Source organism: Scyliorhinus torazame, chromosome 5 (assembly GCF_047496885.1).
Source record: "Scyliorhinus torazame isolate Kashiwa2021f chromosome 5, sScyTor2.1, whole genome shotgun sequence".
Classification (NCBI taxonomy): Eukaryota; Metazoa; Chordata; class Chondrichthyes; order Carcharhiniformes; family Scyliorhinidae; genus Scyliorhinus; species Scyliorhinus torazame.
Window position 1 is genome coordinate 127,637,081 of NC_092711.1, and position 12,917 is coordinate 127,649,997.

Consider the following 12,917-nt stretch of genomic DNA (forward strand, 5'->3'; position numbering starts at 1 on the left):
TTAATATCTCTGTCACAAGTTAGCTCCTTTTGAAGTACTCTCGCTCTCCCCTGTCTCTTCCATACTCACCTCCAACAAGAAGTGTGAGGAGCTTGTGGAGCTTCTTTGAGTAAATCCGATCAGCGGCCTCTGCTGCTTCCCTCCCTTCCACGAGCCCACGGACCAAATTGTCTCTAAATTTCATCCTTTCCCGTGCCTTGAACCCACATCTTTCTCTAGTTTCTCTCCCATCTTCCCTCATGCCCTCTCAGAGCTTATCTTGTCCATGAGACCCAGCTCCTGCTCCATCGACCCTATTCCCACTCAGCTACTGATCAACCAACTACTCTGTGTCGATGGATATTGTCAACATTTCTCTCTCTTCAGGTACTGTCCCTCTGTCCTTCAAATCTGCCGTCATCACCACCTCCTCAATAAAACAAACCCTTGACCCTGCCATCCTTACAAATTACTGCCCCATTTTCAGCCTCTCTCTCCAAACTCTTTGTACATGTTGTCACCTCCCAAATCCTTGCCTATCTTTCCCAGAACTCCCAAGTCTGAATCCCTTCAATCAGATCTCTGTCCTGTCACAGTCGTGAAATACAAGAGACAAACAGAATCTCACCCAGAGAGGAAGACAGACAATCCGGGAGCTTAGATCCAACACGGATATGTTCATAAGACCAGAAGACAAGGGGAGCAGCACAGTCATTGTCGAGAGACAACAATACCTGCTGGAGACAGACAGACAACTAAACAACACGAATCACAACACCAAGCTACCTCGACCCATATACCCGAGACAGGAAGGAGAGTTGGAGACAGACTGGAAGAACCCAGACTCCTGACACATTAACCAAATACAGATGGGAATATCTGAGGGGACAACAGGTAGAACCAAGGAGGTTCTACCTGCTCCTTAAAATACCCAAACACAGAATAATAATTTTTATTAATGTCACAAGTAGGCTTACATTAACACTGCGTGAAGTTACTGTGAAAAGCCCCGAGTCAACCTACTCTGACGCCTGTTTGGGTACACAGAGGGAGAATTCACAATGTCCAATTCACCTAACAAGTGCATCTTTCGGGACTTGTGGGACGAAACCAGAGCACCCGGAGGAAACCCACACCGACACTGGGAGAAAGTGCAGACTCTGCACAGACAGTGACCCAAGCGAGAATTGAACTCGGAACACTGGTGCTGTGAAGCAACAGTGCTAACCACTGTGCCACCATCAGGGAAATACCACCAGACAGACCCATCGGATCAGACTGTGAGAGAAAATCCTGCAGTATCATTCAATTTACAGTGCAGAAGGAGGCCATTCGGCCCATCCAGCCTCCACCGGCCCTTGGAAAGATAACCCTACTTAGCGCATGCCTCCACCTATTAAGGGGCATCTTGACAAAATACATGAATAGGATGGAAATAGAGGGATTCGGACCCCGGAAGCAAAGAATATTTTAGTTTAGATGGGCAACATGGTCGACGCAGGCTTGGAGGGCCGAAGGGCCTTTTCCTATGCTGTACTTTTCTCTATTCTTTGTTTATTCCCGTAACCCAGTAATGCCACCTAACCTTTGTTTGGACACTAAGGGTCAATTTAGCGGGGCCAATCCACCTAACCTGCACATCTTTGGACAGTGGGAGAAAACTGCAGCACCTGGAGGGAACCAACACAGACACTGGGAGAATGTACAAACTCCATACAGTCTGGAATGGTTGAAACATCAACACACTGCTCCAGGTAGTTGATGGTACAGTGGTTCAATAAATATAATTAGTGGATTGAAAAGGTGTGCAATATCGAGTAAAAACAGAAAATGCTAGATTAACACAGCATGTCTGGCAGCATCATAGAATCCCTACAGTGCAGAAGGAGGCCATTCGGCCCATCGAGTTTGCACCAACGCTACAAAAGAGCTCCCCACACAGGTGCACTTTCCCCAACCTCTCCCCATAACCCCACTACACCATTGGACACGAAGGAGCAATTTAGCAAAGCCAATCCACCAAACCGGCACATTTTTGGACAGTGGGAGAAAACGAGCACCCGGAGGGAACCCACACAGACACGGGGAGAACGTGCAAACTCCACACAGTCACCCAAAGCCGGAATTGAACCCAGGACACTGGCGCTATGAGGCAGCAGTGCTAACCACTGTGACACATCTGTTGCGAGAGAAACACAGTTAACGTTTGTTCATAGAATTTACAGTGCAGAAGGAGGCCATTCGGCCCATCAAGTCTGCACCGGCTCTTGGAAAGAGCACCCTATCCAAGGTCAACACCTCCACCCTATCCCCATAACCCAGTAACCCCACCCAATACTAAGGGCAATTTTGGACACTAAGGGCAATTTATCATGGCCAATCCACCACCTGCACAACTTTGAAACCGGAGCACCCGGAGGAAACCCACGCACACACTGGGAGGATGTGCAGACTCCACACAGACAGTGACCCAAGCCGGAATCGAACCTGGGACACTGGAGCTGTGAAGCAGTTGTGCTATCCACAATGCTACCGTGCTGCCCCGTGTTCCTCGTTGTAACAGTTCTGTAGGAGGGTTAATGGACTCTTAATTTCAAGTCCATTGAAGTGAAAAGTGGAAAGTATTTTACTCGGAGGTTTGACACAGGAAAACATTTTAGTCTGTGTGAAGCTCAATCTTCATTTACACAAAGCCCGCAGTCTGATTGGCTGGAGGACCAGAGTCCATCCGGTCTTCCAAATCCTCCCATTGGTCAACATCGCTCAGGCAGGAAATGAAGTTTTGGAACCCACGCCATGTGGCCAATGGGAAGAACTCAAAATGATACAGAGTCTCAGCCAATGAGGGAGATCCGGGATCAGCCCACCCCTCATTCACTCCGATTGGTTGGAAGACCAGCTGTACCTTTATGAAATGGGTGTTTATCAAATAGCTGCAGTGATATCAGAGTGTGGGTGGAACTGGGCTGTCTGTCTTCACTACAGCTATTTGATAAACACCCATTTCTTAAAGGGACATCCACTACAGCTATTTAATAAACACCCAGTTCTTAAAGGTACTCTTTTTTTAAAAAAATATATTTTATTAAAGTTTTCAAACACAATTTTTCCCCCTTACAAATCAACAAAAACGGTAACATGATAACTGATAGTTCACTAATTTAACTAACAAAATAGCACAAAATAGTGCTCTCCCCCCCCCCCCCCGCCCCCTCACCCCATCTAGAACACGAACAATTTACTTCCCTCTGGGCTGCTGGCTATCTATTTTCCCCCTAACGTTCCGCTAGATAGTTGAACGGTTGCCACCGCCTGGTGAACCCCTGAGCCGATCCTCTCAGTGCAAACTTCATCCGCTCCAGTTTTATGAACCCTGCCATATCGTTTATCCAAGCCTCCACGCCGGGGGGTTTTGCTTCCTTCCACATGAGTAAAATCCTACTCCGGGCTACTAGGGACGCAAAGGCCACAATATCGGCCTCTTTCGCCTCCTGCACTCCCGGCTCATCTGCTACCCCAAATATAGCTAACCCCCAGCTTGGTTTGACCCGAACCTTCACCACCTTCGAGATCACTCCCGCCACTCCCCTCCAATACCCCTCCAGTGCCGGACACAACCAAAATATATGTGTGTGGTACGCCGGGCTTCCCCCTCACCTCCCGCACTTGTCCTCCACTCCGAAGAACCTGCTCAACCTCGCTCCCATTATGTGTGCTCTATGTAGCACCTTAAATTGGACCACGCTAAGCCTGGCACACGAGGAAGAGGAATTTACCCTACTGAGGTTATCAGACCACAAACCCTCCTCAATCTCCTCCCCGAGCTCTTATTCCCAATTTCCCTTCAGTTCTTCTCTCATCTCCCAGTATATTTCGGACACTTTGCCCTCCCCGACCCACACCCCCGAAAGCACTCTATCCTGGATCCCTTGTGTTGGGAGCAGCGGAAATTCCCTCACCTGTTGTCTCGTGAACGCCCTCACCTGCATATACCTAAAGATATTCCCCGGGGGCAGCTCATACTTTTCCTCTAGCGCTCCCAAGCTCGCAAACGTCCCATCTATAAATAAGTCTCCCACTCTCCTAATTCCTGCCCGGTGCCAGCTCTGGAACCCTCCGTCCAACCTCCCTGGGGCAAACCTATGGTTGTTCCTGATCGTGGACCACACCGAGGCTCCCAACACACCCCTTTGTCGCCTCCATTGCCTCCAGATACTTAATGTTGCCGCCACCACTGGGTTTGTGGTAAACCTTTTCGGGGAGAGCGGTAGTGGGCCGTCACCAGCGCTTTTAAGCTCGTTCCTTTACAGGACGCCATCTCCAGCCTTTTCCACGCCGCCCCCTCTCCCTCTATCATCCACTTACGGATCATCGCCACGTTGGCGGCCCAGTAGTAGTCGCCCAACTTCAGCAACGCCAGTCCCCCTCTGTCCCTGCTACGTTGCAGGAACCCCCTTCTTACCCTCGGGGCCTTCCCTGCCCACACGAAGCTCATGATGCTCCTATCTTTTTGAAAAAGGCCTTAGTGATCAATATAGGGAAACATTGAAACACAAATAGGAACCTCGGGAGGACCATCATCTTAATCGCCTGCACTCTACCCGCCAGTGACAGCGGCTGCATATCCCACCTTTTGAAATCCTCTTCCATTTGCTCCACCAACCGAGTCAGATTGAGTCTGTGTAAGGTTTCCCAGCTCCTGGCTATCTGAATCCCCAGGTATCGGAAGTTTCTTTCCACGCTCCTTAGCGGCAGGCCATCTATCCCTCTACTCTGGTCCCCAGGGTGTATTACGAAAAGCTCACTCTTCCCCAAGTTAAGCCTATATCCCGAGAAATCTCCAAACTCCCTCAATATCTGCATAACCTCTATCATTCCCCCACTGGATCCGCCACATATAGCGGTAGGTCATCTGCGTAGAGTGGCACTCAGTGTTCCTCTCCCCCTCTAACCACCCCTCCATTTCCTGGAGTCTCTCAGCGCTATGGCCCGTGGTTCAATTGCCAGTGCGAACAGTAATGGGGACAGCGGGCATCCCTGTCTTGTTCCCCTATGTAGTCGAAAATACTCCGACCTTTGCCGATTTGTGACTACACTTGCCATTGGGGCCCCATAGAGGAGTTTAACCCAGCTGACAAACCCCTCCCCGAACCCGAACCTCCTCAGCACCTCCCATAGATACTCCCACTCTACCCTATCAAATGCCTTCTCTGAATCCATTGCCGCCACTATCTCTGCCTCCCCCTTTGCTGGGGGCATCATTATCACCCCCAATAGCCGTCGCACGTTGACATTCAATTGTCTCCCCTTTACGAACCCTGTCTGATCTTCGTGCACCACCCCCGGGACACAATCCTCTATCCTCATTGTCAGCACTTTTGCCAGCAACTTGGCGTCCACATTTAGGAGTGAGATAGGCCTATAAGACCCGCATTGCAGCGGGTCTTTATCTCGCTTCAGGATTAGTGATATCGTCCCCCCTTCTCTGGCCTCGTTAAAGGTTCTTACCAGCAGCGGGGCCAACAAGTCCACATATTTCCAATAAAATTCCACCGGGAACCCGTCCGGTCCCGGGGCCTTCCCTGCCTGCATGTTCCCCAGCCCTTTGGTCACCTCGTCCACCCCAATTGGCGCCCCCAGGCCTGCCACCTCCTGCTCCTCCACCCTTGGGATTGTTAGTTGGTCCAGAAACTGCTGCATCCCCTCTTTTCCCTCCGGGGGTTGGTACCTATATAACCTCTCATAAAAGGTCTTGAACACCTCATTTACCTTCCCTGCTCTCCGCACCGTGGTTCCCGTTTCATCCCTAACTCCCCCTATTTCTCTCGCCGCTGTCCTCTTTCAAAGCTGGTGGGCCAACAGGCGACTCGCCTTTTCCCCATATTCATATCTCATCCCCTGTGCCTTCCTCCACTGTGCCTCTGCCTTCCCTGTGGTCAGCAGGTCAAACTCCGTCTGGAGTCTTCGCCTCACCCTATATAGTCCTTCGTCCGGGGCCTCCGCATATCTTTTATCCACACTCAAAATCTCCCCCAGTAATCTTTCCCTCTCTTTGGCCTCTGTTTTCCCCTTGTGAGCCCTGATGGAGATCAACTCTCCCCTGACCACCGCCTTCAGCGCTTCCCATACTACCCCCACTCGGACCTCCCCATCATCGTTGACCTCCAGGTACCTTTCGATACACCCCCGCACCCTTCCGCAGACTCCCTCATCCGCCAATAATCCCACATCCAGTCGCCAGAGTGGGCGCTGTTCCCTCTCCTAGTTTCAGATCCACCCAATGTGGGGCATGGTCTGAAACAGCTATGGCCGAGTACTCCGTTCCTTCCACCCTCGAAATCAGTGACCTTCCCAAAACGAAGAAATCTATCCGGGAGTATACCTTATGGACATGGGAGAAAAAGGAGAACTCTTTGGCCAGCGGCCTAGCAAATCTCCACGGATCCACTCCCCCCATTTGGTCCATAAACCCCCTAAGCACCTTGGCTGCTGCCGGCCTTCTTCCGGTCCTGGATCTAGATCTATCTAACCCTGGGTCTAGCATGGTGTTGAAGTCCCCCCACCATTACCAGGTTTCCTACCTCCAGGTCCGGGATACGTCCCAGCATCCGCTTCATAAATCCTGCATCAGACCAGTTCGGGGCATATACGTTGACCAGCACGACCTCCATTACCTGCAGTCTGCCACTCACCATCACATATCTGCCCCCGCTGTCCGCTACAATGTTCCTAGCCTCGAACGACACCCGTTTCCCCACCAATATGGCCACCCCTCTATTCTTTGCGTCCAGCCCTGAGTGGAACACCTGTCCCACCCATCCTTTCCTTAACCTAACCTGGTCCGCCACCTTCAGATGCGTCTCTTGAAGCATAGCCACGTCTGCCTTCAGTCCCTTTAAGTGCGCGAACACTCGGGCCCTCTTAATAGGCCCATTTAGGCCTCTCACGTGCCACGTGATCAGCCGGACTGGGGGGCTGCCCGCCCCCATCCCCTGTCGACTAGCCATCACCCTCTCTGGGCCAGTACCACGTCCCGGTCCCGCGCACCCACCCGTCCCCCAGGCGGCGCATTCCCGCCCCGACCACCTTTTCTCTTACCAGCTCCCTTTCGATCTCCGCAGCAGCAACCCAGTTGTTCCCCCCCCCTCCCTGTCCCGTCCGTGTCCCCCCTGTTCCCCCACCCCCCCGCTAGATCCCCATCTAGCATGGTTACTCCCCCCCCCCCCCCCCCATATTGCTTCCGAAAGTCAGCTGACTTCAACTGACCCCGGCTTCTCCCGCTCTCTCCTTGACACCCCCCCCCCCCCGTGTGAGGAACTCCCATCCTCCTTGCGCCTATCTTCCCGCCATCATCTCTCTGGCACGGGAAAAGAAAAAGAAACCCCGCGCTTTCTAGAACCATCCCGTCCCCCATGGCGCAGCTCCCCTACCACCCCGTTCCCATTCCCCATCCCCCGCCTGTGTCTCTTCTTCCCCCCCCCCCCACCGGCGCCCACATTTCTCAGTGTCCCCCCCACCTCCCCAATTTACACCTCTATACATCAGCATTGTCGTTTCCCCTCCAACATCAGTCCCTCAGTTCTGGTCCAGTTTCTCTTTTAGAATGAAGGTCCATGCTTCTTCTGACGTTTCAAAATAGTAATGTCTATCCTGGTGCATGACCCACAATCGCGCCGGCTGCAACATCCCGAACTTCACTTTCTTCTTATGCAGCACCTCCTTGGCTCGATTGAAACTCGCCCTCCTTCTCGCCACCTCCGCACTCCAATCCTGATACACTCGTATCACCGCATTCTCCCATCTGCTACTTCGTACCTTCTTGGCCCATCTCAGAACCGCCTCTCTGTCATTGAAGCGATGAAATCGCACGATCGTCGCCCTAGGTGGTTCTCCCGCCTTTGGTCTCCTCGCAGGGACCCGATGAGCCCCTTCCACTTCCAAGGGGCCCGAGGGGGCCTCAGCTCCCATTAGCGAGCGTAGCATCGTGCTCGCGTAAGCCCCGCCGCCAGCTCCTTCCACTCTCTCGGGGAGACCCAGGATCCGGAGGTTCTTTCTCCTTGATCTATTTTCCAGGACTTCAATCCTTTCGATGCACTTCTTATGGAGTGCCTCGTGCGTCTGCATTTTGACCGCTAGGCCCAGGATCTCGTCCTCGTTGTCCGTTACCTTCTGCTCCACCACATGGAGCTCTATCTCCTGGGCCTTTTGTGTCTCTTTAAGCCCCTCGATTGCCTGTAGCATCGGGGCCAGCACCTCCTTTTTTAGCAGCTCCACACACAGTCTTAAAAATTCGTTCTGGTCCGGTCCCCATGTCGCCTGGGCTCCCTCCGATGCCACCTTTCTCCTTTCTTTCTTCTGCCGCTGCCCTCGAGGATTCTCCGAGATCTGGCCGCCGCCGCCGATATTTTTCTTTCCCACTGGGGGGGACTCCCTGTTGCCTCACCCCACACCGGGTTTCGTCGAAAAATAATTTCCCGTTGGGGCTCTTAAAAGAGCCCGAAGGTCCGTTTAAGCTGGAGCCGCCGAAACGTGCGGCTTAGCTGGTCATCACCGCAACCGGAAGTCCTTAAAGGTACTCTCACATGACAATTCTGAATTCTCCCTCTGTGTACCTGAACAGGCTCTGGAATGTGCTGACTAGGGGCTTTTCACGGTAACTTCATTGCAGTGTTAATGAAAGACTACTTGTGACAATAAAGATTAGGATTATAAAGAAAAATGTTCCGGCAAATTTCCAACCCGCCCCTGATGATTTGCACGGGAATATGACCCCAACAAATGGGATGAAGCCAAATCTTTAAAAGTCAAAGTCTTCATTTCAAATCATTGTCGTGCTGTCAGGGGAAAGGGTTAACTTCTCCGCTTGTTTACAAAAGGGAAGAGGAAACATTCGCAAAGCTTCCCACAGCTTGTGAGCTCCGAAACATAACTTCAAGGCTGAAGTTTATCTTCAGAGATTGAAACGTTTTGGTGCCTTTTCCAATTGTACCAGTAAATTGTGATACGCACTGAAAGGTTTACTTTCACTCAGTAATCAGAACATTTCACTTTCTCAGCACTCATACTTTAGATCAAATCCCAATTGTTCACTTCTCTAGTAGCTGGTGTGTGGAGATGATCATGTTCACTGTAGATCTGTCAGCACAGAAACCGCACTGTGCTTCTGGATAAACTCAGTCGGCAAGTAGATGAATCTTTTAAACATCACCCAAGTGAAGGTCTTCCCCTGACTCTAAGGAGTGAGATGTCCCTGTAGGTGATGCTGTCTCCTCTGTCACTGCTGTTTTTATTGCATCACACGTGGTCTGTGGACCAGTCTCACAGCCCAAAAGGGGAGGGCAGGAAGGTGGGACAGTTGATGGGACTTTCTGTGTGTGAGCAGTTCAGCTGGAATTCCATCCTTGCCCGGCACCTTTCTGCTTGCTCAGCAATCAATGGACTTTTCCAGCTCAAATGATGAGAGTTCCTTGTCCAACTCAACCATGACAGGAAGCTGCAGGAGAGTCAAACAGAGACTGGGAGATGCCCTTCTCACAGGGGTACAGCTCACTGTTGTGTTCAACCCAGCTCCTCCTCACTCTCTCACCATGACTGACACTGAGCATGCTCAGAGCACACACTCACACTGCACCTGCGCACTGGCCTCGTACACTCACTGATCGGGAACTTTCTGCAGCGTGGGGGATTCTGGGTAACACAGCCGCCATAGAGCAATTAGTAAACAAGAAGATTCTTTTCCCAGTCCGCAAAACAGAAGATCCACAGTTAGGCAAGATGCTGGGCATGAAGCACAATGAGAGGTTTGGATACTTTATTTAATACAGAAGCACATTATTCTGATATCACTTAGACATGGGCAGCAAGCAGGCTGATCTACATTATGTACAGTATTTACAACACCTGGGACACGGTAAATCATCTCACCAAACCAGTGATAGGTTTAGTTTACTGTTCATAATTGTGACTGGATCACACTCCCGATTCATGCAAGATGCAACTCCCCAGGTTTTTTGACCCATTTCCTCCAGACCTGTTTTCACTCCAAGGGTCTTGACATCTGCCTTAGTCTTTATCCAGCCATGATCAGCTCACACTGCCCAACAACCAGCCTCTCCGGCACTGGGGCACAGGGTTTCCATCACCAAAAATCTGTCCTGATCCACCCACATCGACGCTACCACCAAGAAAGCACAACAGCGCCTATACGTCTTCAGGAAACTAAAGAAATTTGGCATGTCCACACTGACTCTTACCAACGTTTACAGATGCACCATAGAAAGCATCCTATCGGGCTGCATCACAGCCTGGTATGGCAACTGCTCGGCCCAAGACCGCAAGAAACCTCAGAGAGTAGTGAATACAGCCCAGTCCATCACACAAACCTGCCTCCCATCCACTGGCTCTATCCACATCTCCCGCTGCCAGGGGAAAGCGGGTAGCATAATTAAAGACCCCTCCCACCAAGCTTACTCACTCTTCCAACTTCTTCCATCGGGCAGGAGATACAAAAGTCTGAGAACACGCACGAACAGATTGAAAACAGCTTCGTCCCTGCTATTACCAGACCCCTAAACGACCCTATTATGGACTGACCTGATTAATACTACACTCCTGTATGCTTCACTCAATGCCTTTGTCCATATATTTACATTGTGTACCTTATGTTGCCCTATTATGTATTTTCTTTTAGTTTACTTTCTTTTCATGTACAAAATGATCTGTTTGAACTGCTCGCAGAATAATACTTTTCACTGTACCTCGGTGCACGTGACAATAAACCAATCCAATCCATATCGAGGGAGCAATCTGCCTCTCTTGCATTGGTGTACTGCATTTCCCTCATAACACAGTGGCATAGAAAGGTGACAGCACAAAACAAAGGCACTCAACAACTTGTCTCTGTGCGAACTTTCTGCATCAGACATAATCCGCTGTCATTGGCCCTGAACTCTGCAGATATTTTTCTCCTCAAAAGATACGAACAGATGAGCAAGGAGCTGGAGTTGGTTATTCAGCCCAGTCTGCTCCACCATTTAATAAGGTCATGGCTGATTTGACAGTAACAGATAGTTGTCCAATTTTCTTTTCAAGGCATCAATTGAATCTGCCTCCACCACATTTTCGAGCAGTGCATTCGTGATCCCACATGCAGCACAGAATGTTTTTCTTCACATCATAAGACATAGGAGCAGAATTAGGCCACTCAGTCCATCAAATCTGCTCCGCCATTCCATCATGGCTGATATTTCTCTCATCTCCATTCTCCCCATAACCCCTGATCCCCTTATTAATCAAGAACCTATCTATATCTTAAAGACACTCAGTGATTTGGCCTCCATGGCCTTCTGGGCAAAGAGTTCCACAGATTCATCACCCTCTGGCTGAAGAAATTCCTCCTCATCTGTTTTAATTCCTCCTCATCATCTGAGGAAGGAACTGTGCCCCTAAAGCTAGTGAGTCTAAACAAGCCTGCTGGACTTTAACTTGGTGTTGTAAGACTTCTTACTCTGTTTTAAAGGATTGCCTTTAGTCTGAGATTGTGTCCTCTGCTTCTAGTTTTTCCCACAAGTGGAAACATCTTCTCCATGTCCACTCTACCCAGGCCTCGCAGTATCCCGTAAGTTTCAATAAGATATCCCCATATCCTTCTAAACTCCAATGAGTACAGACCCAGAGTCCTCAACCGTTCCTCATACGACAAGCTCTTCACTCCAGGGATCATTCTTGTAAACCTCCTCTGGACCTTTTCCAAGGCCAACACATCCTTCCTTAGATACGGGGCCCAAAATGGCTCATAATACTCCAAAAGGGGTCGTGTACGGTCTCTGTCCAGTGTGAACTCGCTGGTGTTGCAGAAGCTGGGATGAACACATGAATCCCTTCCCACACACGGAGCAGGTGAATGGCCTCTCCCCAGTGTGAGTGCATTGATGTGTCAGTAAATACTTTCTGCTTTTAAAGCTCTTCTCACAGTCAGCACATTTATATGGTCTCTGGTCAGAGTAAACCTGATGGTGAGACCGGAGGTTTGACAAATCATTAAATCCCTTCCCACATTCCAAACAGGCGAACGGCCTCTCCCCAGTGTGAGTGCGTTGATGTAACAGTAAATCTTTTCTGCTTTTATGCTCTTCTCACAGTCAGCACATTTAAACGGTCTCTGATCAGTATGAACAAGTTGGTGTGTCAGGAGGTATGATGACCGAGTGAATCCCTTCCCACACGCGGAGCAGGTAAATGGCCTCTCCCCAGTGTGAATACGTTGATGAGTTTCCAATTCAGACGGGTAATTGAATCCCATCCCACAGTCCCCACATTTCCACGGTTTCTCCATGGTTATTGACAGGTTATCAGGTGTAGGTGGGATGCAGATTTGAGTCACTATCAGATCAGCCGTGATGTTATTAAATGGTGGAACAGGCTCACAGGGCTGAATGTCCTATTGCTGCTTCTTGATTCCTTCGGTGCGAATGTCCTTATGTCTCTCCAACTTGGATCATCAGTTGAAGCCTGAGTACGGTGTCTCCCTGACGTAAATGCTGCAATTTAATTTCATGCTGTGTGATTGGTTAAAGCTCAGTTCCAGCTAACTGTGGAAAATTACTTAGATGTCTGTGTCTCGGTGCTTTTCCAATAACAATGATTTTTGAATATTTTTCCGAAAGACAAAACAGACAAACATTTTTCCTTCGACGTTGAAAGGCCGGTCCTGATGAATCAAGTGACTGTCAGATCTCGACATGAAATGAAATGAAAAATGAAAATCGCTTATTGTCACAAGTAGGCTTCAAATGAAGTTACTGTGAAAAGCCCCTAGTCGCCACATTCCGGCGCCTGTTCGGGGAGGCTGTTAGTGGAATGTTTGCATGATGTTTGCATCTGCAAATATTCTGTAAAAGGAGATTACATTGAAATACTGTGAATATATAAGACACAAA

At 49.9% G+C, this 12,917-nt stretch overlaps 1 protein-coding gene across 5 annotated transcripts in view; it reads left to right on the forward strand.

Annotated features, from left to right (window-relative positions):
- Positions 1-12,917, forward strand: part of LOC140421794 (uncharacterized) — a 50,863-nt gene that overhangs the window by 15,777 nt on the left and 22,169 nt on the right. The window lies entirely within an intron of this gene.